This window comes from Nelumbo nucifera, chromosome 8 (genome assembly GCF_055504915.1).
Source record: "Nelumbo nucifera cultivar China Antique chromosome 8, China Antique-T2T, whole genome shotgun sequence".
Classification (NCBI taxonomy): Eukaryota; Viridiplantae; Streptophyta; class Magnoliopsida; order Proteales; family Nelumbonaceae; genus Nelumbo; species Nelumbo nucifera.
In genome coordinates, this window is record NC_142656.1 from 12390189 (window position 1) to 12406186 (window position 15998).

Genomic DNA, 15998 nt, shown 5'->3' on the forward strand with positions numbered 1-15998 from the left:
TGGTCACTGTCATATTGAGTATTAGAGTTCAATGATCCATCAAACAGGTGGGGTTTTTTGGGCCCGATGGTTTCATGCATCCAAAATGACAGATGTTTTGCATCAAACAGCTTTACAAAGTTGAATGATCCCAACTATCCGATCTGCCCAATTATACTCACAGCTTTGAAGCCATCTTGAGTGATAGAAAATAGGAAATCTGTAAAGTTGTAGGGTTGAGATCATCATTGAGTATAATGATCTTGTTAGACTCACTGTTAGAGAATAAAAACCTATTTGACGACTTCACCTAACAGATTTGAACAATTTCTTGAGATAGTATCAGAGCCTCTTTGATCAAATGGTTTATCCTTTCTTGTCGCCCTCATTATAATTAATTAAATTCAACAAGGTAGTGGGTGGGTCTGTGCTTATCCATTTTTCAAACCCGATGGGTATTGGAGAATCCAAACGTATTTAGGAACCTCACCTAATTTCTTAAGCTTTTAAGTTTCTTGAGACTCCCAAACAAAATATACCCACATTTAAAGCAATAACTACTTAATAATTCAGCGCTCACCAGTCAACCATTTACAACTCACATTCTGCGCACCCGTGAGTGCATTGGACGCATGAACCCGCCAATGAGAGAGTCTCTGATTGAGTGTGCAACACAATCAAACCCCTCCAGTCCTAGTCTTAGTACGTTGTCTCAGTAAAACAGACTAGCGTTAACGAAAAGGTGGCCGTTAATTGAGTGTGCAACACAGAACGACAATGAAACCCCTCTCAGTCTTGGTCTTAGTTTGAACTTTGAACCCTGTCTCCTATTTTCTCTTTTCTCCTCTGTCGAACCCTCCAACTCCAACACATTGGAGAGCACACCACACCAGCCATCATTCATCGGCTGCGAGACTCCGGCACCGATACGTAGAAGGCATGCTTTTTGTTGTTGTTGTTGTTTTCTTCTTCTAGAACAACAAACATCTTTTTCTTTTTTTTGGAACAAAAACAGGGGCGGAGCCCCTTCTACTTTCCTCCTCCTCTCTTCTTCTTCTTCTTCTTCTTCTTCTTCTTTGTTTTCTATTTTGAACAGATCAAAAGTGACCTGAAGCTCAGCTCACACCAGCGGCCATGTGTAATGTTTGACTATGCTTAAGTTCAAGTAAAAACTATACACAGGTTCTGGAGAATGGTCACCTTCGATCTGTTCAAAACAGAAAACAAGGAACACGTCAAGAAGAAGAAGAGGAAATGGCCGCCGATGGAGACAGGGTTCAAGGTTTCAACTAAGACTGGGACTGGGAGGGGCTTCATTGTCTTTTTGTATCGGTTCAACCCCACACTCCAATTAACAGCCACCTTCCCGTTAACGTTAATGTTATTTTTCAGAGACGATTGGCGGGTTCACGCGTCCAGTGCACCCATGGGTGCACCGAACGTGAACTCCACCATTTAGGCTCAATTTGGAAGGAGTACAAGCACAAACTCTTTCCAAACCGAGCCTTACTGTTTTGTTTGTTCCATTTCTTCTTTGTAACAGATGATCTATTCTTTTATGTTTTGGTTGCTAACAAAACTTAATACTTCGTCATCTTTCCCAGCTACTGCTCATACTCATACCCAGTTTATATGGATTTTCGTTTTCTAGACTCCAAATGCCATTTGAGTTATTCTTGATGGCTCCTCCATTCGTTTTCATTTGGAGGTGTTTGAGGCCAAAAGATTAGCCAAGTGATAATTTACACCATTTCATGGAGAGGTGCAAAATGGGTACCCGATCTGAAGATTCCACTATTCATTGGGAATGGGCTCTCGTGTTGAGCCCTTCTAAATTTAGAAACGTTCACAGCCCAGAACCACCCGAGATATGATTGATTCTCTTGGCTTATGAAATCTCATGGAGTCATGGATATAAGCCTTACAGTTAGTTGGGTAATCTCATGGCATGCTGCATTGAAGTATTTATGCATGACCATGCACATTTTTTAAGCTTATGCCATCCGGTATAATACATGTGTAAAGGGTAGATATGAGTATCAAGGCAATCTAAAAGCTTAAGGTGTTAGGTGAGGTCCCTAAATAGGATTTTATTCTTTAACATGACCTCTCGCGTGAATATCTTATGTAATAAGAAGTGTGAAAAAAGAGGGAGAAGATCATCATCCTCTTCTAAATGGATTCTCAAGGAAAAACTGATGAAAATCAAAAGAAATCAAAACTAGTAAGAACTCCTAACAGGATTCAAATTCCCTAAAACAATTTATCTTAACGAAATAAAACTTCCAAAAAAATAAAACTTGGACTCAAACTAAGCTAAATCAATTAAGATACATGACTTATTATAAAAGGAAAGGAAAGTTTTTAGAAAAATTCTTGTCCAAAGTCCAAAATGGTGGAATTTGGGCCTAGAAAAATGCAAAAACTGATTTTTCAATGCATATGCTCATTGAAACAATTGTTTTGACATATCAAATGTTGAAAACAGATGTCTGGATCAAAAGTTATGGGCATTTGAAGCCTCATCATTTGATTTGACCCCTTCTTTTCCTTCCATTTATGACAAGCCCAGGCCCATTCATACCTTGTTCTGAAAGTTAATTAATTATAGTGATGGTGACGAGGATTGAACATTAGATCACTTAGTCAAATAGACTTTGATACCATCTCAAAGAACTGTTTAACCTTGTTTGGTCAGTTGGAATTTTCCTATCCAAACTTAAGCCAAATCGTATCTTATAATTAGTTTTGCTTAGTTATATGCTGTGGAACACACATGTTATTTGGTTAGAAGTTGATAATGCACATCTAATTACATCCATTATGATTTTGATCTGGAGACCTTTTGTTGGACTCAAGAAGTTGAAATACATTTGGCTACTGATTATGAGAGACGAGCATTGATTTAAAAAGAAATATATTTTATAGTTTGATTGATTCAAATCCTCGTTAGGTTTTCAAATCCATTACACTTTACAGGAAACTTTCAGGGAAAGATGTTATATTTGAGTACATATAACCGAGGCATAGAAATCCTGCAGAGACAATTTCATGGAGAAGGAATTTTTTTTGTTATGTTGCTTTTAAGTTTTTAGCATAATTTCGCTGTTGGTACTACTTAAAATTTTGACTCTGGTTTTATGGAACAGATTCTTTGCTGGGTTTAGGTTGCATTTCATAAGGTTTATTTTCTCTTACCAAATATGTGTTGGGCGTGTGAGTAGTGTATGGAATAAACATTTTTCTACATTGGAAAGGAGTGAGAGGTGTAAGGATTTTTTTTTTTTTTTTTTTTTTTTTACAAAATAGCCTATTACCCAATGTCAAAGGCTAATTTTACTGTTTCAGTATTGTCTTAAAGTATTTTGGACAGTTGGCTAATTCTACCCCTACCGTTATGTCGGTTAATGTTCCATCAACATCTATACAGATGTGACACCACGTAAACGTGACATATAGTTGTTTTAAAATCCAATATTACCCTTTAAAAACGTGACATTTCGAGGTATGTTCAACAATTGCAGAGATGGTGGTGAAGCCTAAACCATCGGAAGCCACCCACCGATTGCTTTAGCAACTCTGACTTGCCAAAGCCGTTTGAGTAACTAATTAACTACTCTATTGATTCTCCTCTACTTATGAATCTGTTAATTATTTCAATCTTGATGGACGGTTTCACAACAACTATCGGATAGAAGACAAAAATTTTTTAAAACTTGCATCTCAACTGTACCAGCTTGATCCCGGCACAAGGCACCCCAACCCCAAACCATGAAAATAAGAGAGGTACACTCTTCCAACAACTCTTATTGGTTTTGATTGACAGTGGGTCTCTACCCACAATTTTTTGGATCCCAACATAGCAGAGAAAGTCAAGTGCAACCGGAGGAAGGGTCAATGTTTGAAGTTCTGGTGGCTAATGGGGAGAAAATCCAAGGTAATGGAAGATGGTTGAAGGTGCCGCTAAAGAGGCAAGGAACAATGATAATTGCAGATTTTTATCTTCTCCCACTTCCTGGATATGATGCAGTGTTGGGCACTCACTGGTTGTGGGCCGTGGGTCCTGTATTGTGGGATTTTTCTAATATGTCATTGCAATACGAAGACCATGAGGGAACCCATACACTCATAGGGGTAAAACCAAAGCAGACAGAGTTACAGGATGTAGAGCGGTCATCTAAAGAAATGAGGTATGATGCACAAGTCTTCCCCCTTCAGCTTTGTGCCATCTCTTGAGAAGGACGAAATGAACCAATTTCCCTGGTGGTCCAACAACTGATTGAAGAATTCATACCATAGAAGTCTTCCAAGAACCAACTGGATTGCCCCCTCCTAGAGCCTTCGACCACTCTATACCATTGATGGCTGGAGCAGGAGCAGTAAGCCAGAGACCTTATAGATACCCCCATGCACAGAAAGGGGAGATTGAAAGGCTAATACAGGAAATGCTTAATGAAGGAATCATCCCATCGAGCACTAGCCCATTTGCAGCCCCTGTGTTGCTTGTTAAGAAGAAGGAAGGTGATTGGAGACTTTGTGTTGATTACCGATGCCTAAACGCAGTAACTGTCGAAGATAAGTTTCCAATACCTATTATTGATGAGTTGGTTGATGAATTATATCGGGAGCAGTTCTCTTCTCTAAAACTCGACGACCTCAGGGCTGGATATCATATCATCAAATCAGACTCAGGGAGGAAGATATCTGTAAGTTTGCTTTTACAACTCATGGACATTACGAATTTCTCGTAATGCCCTTTGGTTTATCCAATGCCCCCTCTACTTTCCAAGCATTAATGAATCATGTGTTTAAGAGCTATCTGCGGAAATTTGTTTTGTTTTTTTTCGATGATATATTAATATATAGCAGGTCGATTGGGGATCGCCTTAAGCACTTAAGGGTAGTTTTATAGGTTCTAAAGGAACAACGGTTGTTTGCAAAATTCAGCAAATGTGTATTTGCTGTAGATAGGGTGTATTACTATTACTTGGGGCATATCATATCAGCACAAGGAGTGGAAGTAGACCTTAAAAAGATTGGTAGCATACTACAATGGCCAACCCCCACGTCCGTCCATACGACAGCTTCGGGGGTTCTTAGGATTGACAGGGTATTACCGTAAGTTTGCGAGGGATTTTGGAAAGAGGGGTGGAAGTGGGGTTCCACAGAGACCCATGCATTTGAAGAACTCAAGAAGGCCCTGACTACTGCCCTAGTATTAACCATACCAGATTTCAGCAAGCCGAAACTGATGCCAGTGGATTGGGAATCAGAGCTGTCTTGTCCCAGCAAGGCAGACCCATCGCTTATTTTAGCCAGGCCTTGCAGGGGCAAAATTTGGAGCTCTCTACATATGACAAGGAGCTATTGAAAATGGAATCCGCCATCCAAAAATGGCGACACTATTTGTTGGGCAGCCAGTTTAAAATTCTGACAGACCATAGAAGTTTGGGATATCTCTCTCAACAGCGAATTTTCACACCCATACAGCAGACACTCTTAAATAAAATACAGGGATATGACTATGAAATCAGCTATCGCTATTCCGCCATTTCAGCTCCTGTACCATGGTGGACTGAAGAAATCAAGGAAGAAACTAAACATGACCCCTTCCTGTAGGCCCTTATTACAAATATTCAACAAAATGTCAAACCATCCTACGCATACGAAGGTGGTTTAGTTTGGTGGTCGTGGATCGACTATCCAAATACCGGCATTTCTTACCCATGACCCATCCTTGTTCAGCTGGTAATGTTGCCAAAATCTTCTTTGATGGAGTATTCAAATACCATGGCATGCCAACCTCCATTGTAAGCGATTGTGATCCTGTTTTCACGAGTTCATTTTGGAAGGAAATTTCCAAACTACAAGGAACCAAACTCAACCTAACTTCTTCCTACCATCCACAGTCAGATGGACAAACCGAAGCACTCAACAAGACTCTAAAGAATTGCCTAAGATGCTTCGACAGCTCCCAACCTCAGACATGGGCCAAATGGATTGTTCCGGCTGAATGGTGGTATAATACCACCTATCAATCCTCCACAAAAATGACCCCTTTTGAAGCTGTGTATGGTGTTACACCACCCTCCCTGTTATCCTATGTCCCTGGAACGACAAAGGTAAAAGCTGTGGAGGATGAGCTTAGAGAAAGAGAAACCATACTAGGTGACCTCAGACATCATCTGAAGTTGGCCAAAGACAGGATGAAAAAAACTGTAAATCATCACAGAACAGAGAGGGAATTTGAGGTAGGAGATTGGGTTTACCTCCGATTACAACCCTACAGACAGACTACCATTGCAGCCAGGAGATCACAGAAGTTAGCAGCAAGATTTTTTGGTCCATACAAAGTTTTGGAAAGAGTAGGATCAGTTGCATATCGTTTGCAATTGCCTACTGGGTGTAAGCTCCACCCTGTGTTTCACGTATCTTGGTTGAAAAAAAAAACTAGGGGAACATCACCAGGTTGCCCAGACTCTACCACCTTTAAGCCCTGAAGGAACTCTTCAACCATTCCCAAAAGAGGTTCTCAAACAGCGGATGGTCAAAAGAGGTACTAAGTAGATACAGAACTCCTTATTCAGTGGACAGGAACTCCAGAGACAGATGCCACTTGGGAGCGATGGGAAGACTTGCTGAAGAATTATGCAGGAGCTTGCCTTGAGGACAAGGCAAACGACAAGGGGGAGGGAATGTTACGCATCGAAAGTTGGTTTCCAAATGTGCCTGTCTAGTGTCTAGCTCAGTTAGTAGAGGGTAAGTCTCTTAAATGGTTTAAAAGGTTAATCAAGTGCAATTCATCATCATCATCATCATCATCTAAGCCTTCTTCCAACTATATGGGATTGGCTACATGAATCTGTTTTGTCATTTGATTCTATTTAGTCCCATATTCATTGCGATGAGTGAAGAAATTTTTCACCTATGAAAATCACTTTATCTCTTTCAACCTGAGTTACAGCAGCATTGCAGAAGATTTCCTAGAAAGAGTTCAATTTATTTTCTGGTTATTTGGCAAGAAAGTTACCAATTACCCAACAACAAACTCAATTTACCAAGTGGAGGTAGATGTCAGAAGGTATTTTCAAGTGTGCTATAAAAAACTATTTAAAGACCTCACCTAACAGCTTAAGCCTTTAACCAAGTGGTCTAGTGTTCTGATTTTCATTGCTCAGATATATTCAATAAAATTTAAGCACAAGGTATGGGTGAGCTTAGAGGTGTAAATTGGACTGGACTTGGTGCAGCCTGATCCATTCCAATGTGACTCTATTTACAAATGGACTGGACCCAATCTACTCCAAGTCCACTACAAATCAAATCAAATCCAATCCATTAAAATGTAAATGGACTGGATTGGATCTACTCCAAAAGGAATGAAATATCGAAAAATTGAATAAAAAACATAACATTATAAAAAAATTACAAAAATATATAACAATGAAGAAAATCTGAAAATTACAAAAATATACCTTTTGGCATTGAAAAAGCACTTTTTTCATAAAAGTGATTTGATATTCGTAAAAGTGCTTTTGTAAAAGTACTTCCGTAGAAATGCTTTTATAAAAGTACTTTTGTAAGCATGCTTTTACAAAATTTCTTCCATAAAAGTGCTTTTGTAGAAGTACTTTTATCCATAAAAGTTCTTTTATAAGTGATTTCGTGTAAAAGTACTTTTGTAGAAGTGCTTTCGTAAAAGTATTTTTGTAAAAGTGTTTTTATAAAACTACTTCTACAAAAGTGCTTTCATAAAAATATTTTTGCAAAAGTGGTTTTTTAAAATTGCTTCTGTAAAAGTACTTTCATAAAAATATTTTTATAAAAGTGCTTTCATAGAATTACTTTTATAAAAATGCTTTTGTAAAAGTATTTTTCATAAAAGTACTTTTTATAAAATTACTTTTATAAAAATGCTTTCGTAAAAGTACTTTTATAAAAGTGATTTAATTTATGTCGGCTTCAATTTTGATCGATTTCAAATTAGACAAGGGTTCGGCCCCATGATGGAATTATTAAAAAATTGGTTTAATCCAATTCAAACCAATAAAAATATGGACCATTTTTTTTAGATTGATCCAATCTAATAATTATATTGGGCCGTCTAAATCCGATTTAATAAGATTTCGGATTAGATCCAATCCAAAATTTGTGCTTGTCCACACTTCAAGCTCGATGGAAAACATTGAATGGTTACTTGAGACTGAAAACTTTGAATCTGTTATCTGTCTCATTTTATTTTCGCTGATATTACCATTAAAACTCAAATGATTTTTGGCTATTTATGTTGAAATGCTGGCCAGTGATTTATATACAATATCATGCAAGGTTCAAAGTATCCATGTTTCGAGCCACTAAATGTTGCCACCATTTGACCTAATACTGAATTTTTAACTTTGAAAGATGTCACAAATTCTCTCTGTATTCAAACCTATTGATTTGGTTCGAAAACCAATAAATATCTACGTTGTAATATTTTGAACCTTGTGCTTATAACCACCCTCAAGATCATTCATTATCTGAAAATTCTTAATTTAAAGGCCTTGCTTAAGAAACCTTTCATGAAAGGGTTCATAGCCTGCAAGCTAGGGGATTGCTGCTTGTTCTCTAGGGTTCATGAAACACTCAAAAATCTTTGTTTTCACTCTTAAGAATTCATTTTATTTGTTTGCTGAATCTTCATTTAAATCGTAATTAACTTAATTCTGTGGGTCTCACTCTCCTCATGTTGCACCCCCACAATTTTCATTTGAATACAAACAAACAAGCACATAGATTTTCAGTCCAATTTCTACACATTCTTCTCCTTTAGCTTTCCACAATTCCCTTTACTTTGACTCTCTCTCAATACAACAAAACACATTCAATGGAATAAACAAACAGTGAAAGCTCTGTGTAATTTCTTTTCTTTGTTCTTGTCAGCTCCCTCCTGTACACTTTTTTCATAAATGATTTGACTCACTGCAGTCCTTCCTCATTTCATTGATGTTACCATTTACCAACTACTACTCCACAACGCTCCCTCTATTCCTCTCTCCTCTGTCTCTCTCCTGTGTTGTTGTTTTCATGAAAGAAATCTGCGTGCCGTTTGAAACGTAGTGGGTGTGCGTGTATTTAGGGCTATGGTGTACTGATAGAGGAACCAGTCCATGTCATCCCACGTGGGGCTCATATCTGGCTTAAATTCAACGTGTCAGCACCAGAACCACACATATAGATATATATATATATATATATATATATATATAACTAAGATCAACGTCTGGGATTTCATCAGATGGATCGCCTGTAGGAGATCTAGAGAGGTTTATGATGTTAATTGGGTAGGTGAGCTGTGAGCATATAAACAGCAGCTCCCCGTGTTATCGCTATCTCTCGTGTAATCAATCATGGATGGTATCATGGTTATGGACAACGTGATCCGCTGCTGTGGCGTAGACAACGCTTCACGTGTGCCCAATTGGGTCCGTGCCTGATGATTCTCAACCCTTTCAATCTCTTTCTTTTTGGTGATTTGCTGCCCCAAAGGGAAACATATGCTTGCTGGATAAGAAACATCTCATTTATTTGTTTATTTGTTTATTTTCATTATTATTTAATCATATTAATTACTTGACACGTGCCACCTCTAAGAAAGACAGATTCTTTGAGGTGACCCACAGTTTCACCCATCTAGATGGTTCAGATTAGCCGTCATAACTGTCATCCATATAATATTATATGAGAGAACAAAAAAAAAAAAGAAAATATATATAAAAAAAATGTGAACAGAACTTACTAATAAATAATACTGGTTAATTAATTAATTCCCACATCAGTCATCTAAAAAAATTCCCACATGATTTTTTTTGGTATTAATCAATTCTCACATTATTCATAACTTATTTCTATTTGATATAACAACTGAACTGAATGGTTTCTTACTCACATTATTTATAATTTATTTTCTTCCTTCTTTTCATTTTACCATCTTCACCTAAGGAGCCGTTTGATTTGATAACTGAACTGATGATTTATTACTGTCTTCTAATGGATGAATAAGTAGGGTTGATTACCATTCTCTTAAATATTTTGTTATTTAATTTTTATTATTTTATTCGTTAAAAAAGATGAAGCAAGTTAATTAAAGTCATCCAGTTCAGTCACTTAAGCCATTAAAATTAAATGATCCCTAAGACTGCGTCAGTTATATGAATCCTATTTTATAAGGTTTTCGAACCGCCGTTGATTCAGATAGTTGGACCGTTTAGCCTAGAAATCGTTCAGGCAATCAGTTTTGTTTTACCTTAAATTTGGTCTTTGACCAAAAATCATTGAAAAAGTCAATAATCTGTTGATTCAGGCGGTTGAACTGTTGATTCGTTCAACAGTTTTTACCGTTTTTTATTTTTAATTATTTTTTTAATTTATTTGTTAGAACAGGCCGTTCGTTCGAACCAAATGGTTGGATCATCGACCTAAAAACCGGTGGTTAGAACAATTCCATTTCTGGATTGTTTTTTTTTTTTACTTAATTTCTTTTTTATATCTTTACTCTATGCGTGTTTGATCATCAGGTTTCTTTTTAATATTCTTGTTATATTACTTGTTATAATATCAATCAGAATACATTTTGGATCAAAAGAAAGAAGCATGGTTCAAAGTATTGATAAATTTTTATGTATCGGCAGAGGTGTATTGGTATTTTAACATAAAAAAAGATTTTACAAAAATAACTATAAACAGGTGTATCAAAGTCTTAAGGCTGCATTTGGAAACAATGCAAATATGTAGAGTGTAAAACGTCCATATAAATTATAAAGTTGGGTTAGTTTTGCATTGACAAATTTACTTTCTTACCAAACAGACTTTTAACTATTATGGATGCAAACAAGAAGTACAATAAAGCATATGTTTTATTTTTTTATTTTTTTATCAAAAGTCCACTTGAATACAAATTTACTTCTTTTTAAATATACATTAGTCTGTCATTTATCAGTGCATAAATGTAATGCTGCTAAACCCAAACAAAAGTGAACCAGAATGCAAATTTACCCTAAACCAGGATTTATACTCTATTTGTATCATTTCCAAACACAACTTAAAAAGAACGATACAATATGCCCTGTATCGGATGTAATCGATACTTTAAACCTTAGAAAGAAGAAAAAAAATAATATTTAAAGTGTATTCTGTTGTTGGTAAGAATCTATATCACCTCTTGCGTGTAAGTACAATCTGTATCTACTGGTTAGCTATAACGTCTTCCATTGCTGGATGGATCCCTGAAAGAAATTACTTTCAATTATTGCAAAATAGGTAACCAGTAGATTCCAACGCAGAGACACCTGAGGATGATAATTCTCGTAAAAGATGTAGGGTCCTCATTTTCCCTTCTTCTCCACCAATAAAACCGATGGTTTTATTGATTGATTTGCATGCCAAATGAAGCAAAACAAATGACTACAGTATGGAAAGTCCAACTTGCCATGAACAAATCCCAGTTGCACAGAGGACCAGATTCATTGATCAAGTTGGAGGCCTTGTAAGTTGAAACAAAGCCAAACAAATTAAGAGAGATAGCATGTGCTCATGTGTTTCACTAGTAACCTAAAGGCTAGGTGTTTTAGGGCCCATTTGGTTTATGGAAAAAGGGTCTGGAATTAGAATTGGAATGGGTCATTCTGATTTCAACTGTCTCATTTCTGTAGGAATGGCCATTCCTTTCTCCTTCCTTGATTATGAAATTCCTTTCTAACTTATTCTAATTTCAATTCAAACCGTAAATCAAACAGACCCTTATTCTTTTTCTCTTTCATGCAACCTCGGTCTACGTGTGCGGTGTCGATTATGATCCGGGTCTGGGTCGGACCATGAGTATCCAATGGGCAGTGTCGGTTTTAGCCACATTAGAAATGTGGGGTTAAGTGGGTTCTTTTTATTTGCAGTGAAACAAATGTGGGGTTGGCCAGGTTGGATCTATGAAGTGTTTGAAGTAGCAGGAAGCAGTAGGAATTAGGAAGCAAGTTGGAGGTTTTCAAATTTTAATTTTTTTTTTCTTTTCTTCCTTCTTTTCCTTACATTTTTTTTCTCAATTATGTTTATTGTTTGTTTGTTTCAACTTTAAATCAATTGGAGACGGCAATTTTGAATCCATGGCTGTTTGTATGAGTGTATTGACTGTCCTTTCCTTTGTTGTGTCCTGCAGACAGCCTGACCCAAACTAGCTAATATGTGTAATGACTGAGTGGAATGTTTAAACATCAGAGGTGCTTTGCAAATTAAAAGCTTTGAATCTATGCATGAACTGATTGTTGTTTATAATCACAACACCACAAATGTCCAACAAGATGATTTTAGCTGTTTACATTTGTGAAGAATTTGTTGATTAAAATATCGGCAAAGGATGGTGAAGATGGATGGCCAAGATTAATTACTGGGACCCAAAACACTCTGTATATATTTTTATTTCAAACATGAAATTTATTTTAGCTTCTGTTTGGAGTGGGAGGCCCAAGGAGTACTAGTCATGTGTTTGAAGGAAATGTGAAGCTTCACTACTTTGGACAGATGCATATTATTGTAATTTGGAATTCTCTTATTTGCCCCTTTCATTTACCTATTTTGGTTTTCTTAAAGGATAGTTTCTTTTATTGCTAGCATCTCTTATTTCTCTTTAATTAGGTGAAGCCCATGTCCCCCTTCCAGGAATGAGCTAAGTCCAGTTCTTTGGAGCACAAGGCCCCACTACCGACACCCTGCCCCAAGCCAGAATCAGCACAGAGATGTCTCACAGGTACCTAATTTAATATCTAGATATGCTTTTTACTATTTACACTAAAATCCATCAATTATGATCATTTCCCTTTGTTTATTTCTTTTTGTTAATAATGGTTAGAAATGCTAACCATTATTACATGGTTTTCAAAATTACTTTATTTAAGCCCTAATTACATGGTTTTCAAAATCGGGTCGGACCGGACAGTCAGACTGGAAAAACTGGGAACCAGTCAACTGAAAGGTTCTACTTTACCCCAAAATAGCTTTTGGCCAAAAAAATCGTTGATTCAGTCAACAAATTGCTGATCTGGGCAGTCAAACCGTCAATCCGGATAATAGTTTTTAACCATTTTTTATTTTTTGTTAAAACGGGCTATCCATTTGAATCAGACGGTCAAACTGTTTGACCCAAAAACCAGTCCCCAAAATGGTTTTCTGTCTGGTCCAGTTTTAATTAAAAACCTTGCCTAATTATACCATAGTTGTTCTCTTGTTAGAGTGCAAATAACCATAAATATAGAAAAAAAAAAATGAGTATCTGGTGTTTCACCACTTGGCAACACACACCTAGCTAGATAATACTATGGCTCAGTTTGGAAAGAGTACATATATATAGTGCAAAACCTTATATTTTATATTATTTTATATTCTTAAACCTTATATCTATACTGTATATATTTGTATTATTTATACTCTTCCGAAACTGAGCCTACATTTCATGCTTACAGGGAAGCAAACAGGCTCACCGATGTTCTAGCTCATGAGTTGATTAATCAAGTTAAAATTCTTAAAGATGATATCGTTGGTCTTCTTGTGCTTATGCTTAGAATTGGCTACATCCCTTGTTGTAATTATTTGTTCTTTGGGGAAGGAGGGGTGGGGGTTTGAGTTTGTGTGGGAAGGCATGTTGTTTTTTGGATTTGAGGCAAGGCTGGCCACATCCTCTCATCTATCAATGTAATAAAATTTTAAGGTAGCCACACTCTTCCCCTAAGAATAGGTTTTGGGGTTAAAAAAACCTTGAAACACCGCACCCGAACCGCAAAACACACCTTTGAATCGATTTTCAATTGCCATTTATTTTTAAATTATTTTTGGATCATTGCTTGGTGTAGTGATCAATCTTGGGTTGACAAGCATGAGAACATGAATCGAAGTCTGAGAGGAGCCATTTTGTGGTCATTGCTTGATGTAATGGTCAAATTTCGGGCTGACAAGCATGAGACGTGGGTTCAAATTTGAGAGCAGCCACTTTATACTAAAAACCATATCAAAAATCAAGTTTGTATGAATCCAAGACCCCAAATAGCTAGAACCAACATTTGGTAATGGCCTTTTTTTTTATCTTTGAAACATTTTTTCACATGGGCAGGGATTCTTGAAGGGGCAATGAATATAAGAGAGGAAACTATATATGATATTCGTCCTTTATTTTATGTGTCACTTATCATCAGTCGACCCCCTTGTGGACCGGCCCTCTGTTACTTCATTATTGCCTAGTTTCCTGTACATTTTCTGGTTTGGAGAATCATTTTCTGATTTGTTTTAATATTACAATATTTAGTCATCTCTAATTGATCTATATCTTAATCGTGATTCAGGCTTGTTCAATCATTCAAAGAGTTTTTTTTTTTTTTTTTAATTTTTCTTCATATTAGGTCATATTCGCCTGTGAGCTTTGTGACCCACCTGAAGAACAGCATAAAACTTTCTATTCCATATTTTCTACCCTAATTAGGACATTGATACCAACCCTAGAATCTTGTTCCTGCAATATGCACAACAATCAACTGTATGTTTAATTTCTAATCTCCCCCCGAATATTGCAGCCTCACTCCATTAATGGAATATTTGAAAGTGTCAAAGCTTATTATGCATACTAAGTTGGTTGTTGTATGTGGTCCAACTGATCATCTTATATGAATAACTAATTAAACCATATAGTTCAATTATTATTCGGTGGCTAGTTGCAGTTTCCACCCAACTTGAATCATTCAACAACATGTCTGTTGGCTGAGTGAGTTGTGCCTGAAACATTGCACCAGTCATGTCGACTGATCGATCACTGAAACCGGCCAGTGATCTAGTTACAGTCCATGCAGATATCACATCTGCTGCAACCGTAGTTGCAGCACTTAATTGGGTGCCCATATTCAATTGGGGTGGAGGTGGGGGGTTGCAGGGAAGTGATGTGACCATGATCATATCACAATAGATGTGAAATTGTGAACTCATATTAGGAATTCCGAGTTGCTGTATTAATGTTGAGCACTTGGGGGAGTGAATGAAGTGTGTGATGTCTTTGTCTTTTACATCAATAGCATAAACAACCCTAGCTACATCTTTATCAAAAGATGGTCAATGTGTATCAGCCTACTATTACTATATCCTTCAATAATCAATTGGATTAATAACTATTTCCAGCAAACAGGTCTAAACCCAATTGATTAATCATACCTTATACCCACTTGATCATTAATTAACACTAATATATAATTCAGTAAATACATAGCCCAAAATATTTGGGTTCTCCCAGCAGGTAACCAACCAACTACAGGGTTTAATTAAATCATTAATACTGATATCCCTTTGCTTAGTTTGTTGGTGATATTTATTAAACCAAAAGTGGGGTTGGGCCGGGGTTTGGACAAACCTCTCTAATTTTCTTTTAACATAATCATTCCTCTAATTAGTAATTACTATTCACGTAAAGTGATGCAAATTTAGCTCTACACACATGTAGCCAACATAATGTTCTTACACATGCATGTACCCATGCATGTATACATCGATCATGATGACGATCTCATGCATACATGCATAAATGTTTAGAAACTGGGGTCTGAGGGTTGATACTCAACAAGAAATCAGTATGGCTGAACCCATGATCAGTGCATGAACGAACCATGAAATGGGCACCCATGCATGCACATCCTTTCATGTGTATATACTTACTTCGACAATGCATCCATGGACTATGGTGGTGTATTCGGTCCTCACAATAATAAATTAAAGGGATAGCTACAGGACCAGGCCGGCCGCTGGTCACATGGAGTGTTCCCTCTCGATTCATCAGACGGTCTGGATTAAAACCCACCAACTCATCAAGGACCAGCAGCCCTACGATCTGCCCCACATCCAACTGAGAGTACCCACACAAAAGTACTCTTCAAGGCAGCAAACAAGTCGCCACCTTTGCCACTCATGTGACCGACCACTATCCCTGTGTTGACCTGTCACTGCTTCCACTATGTCTCCTG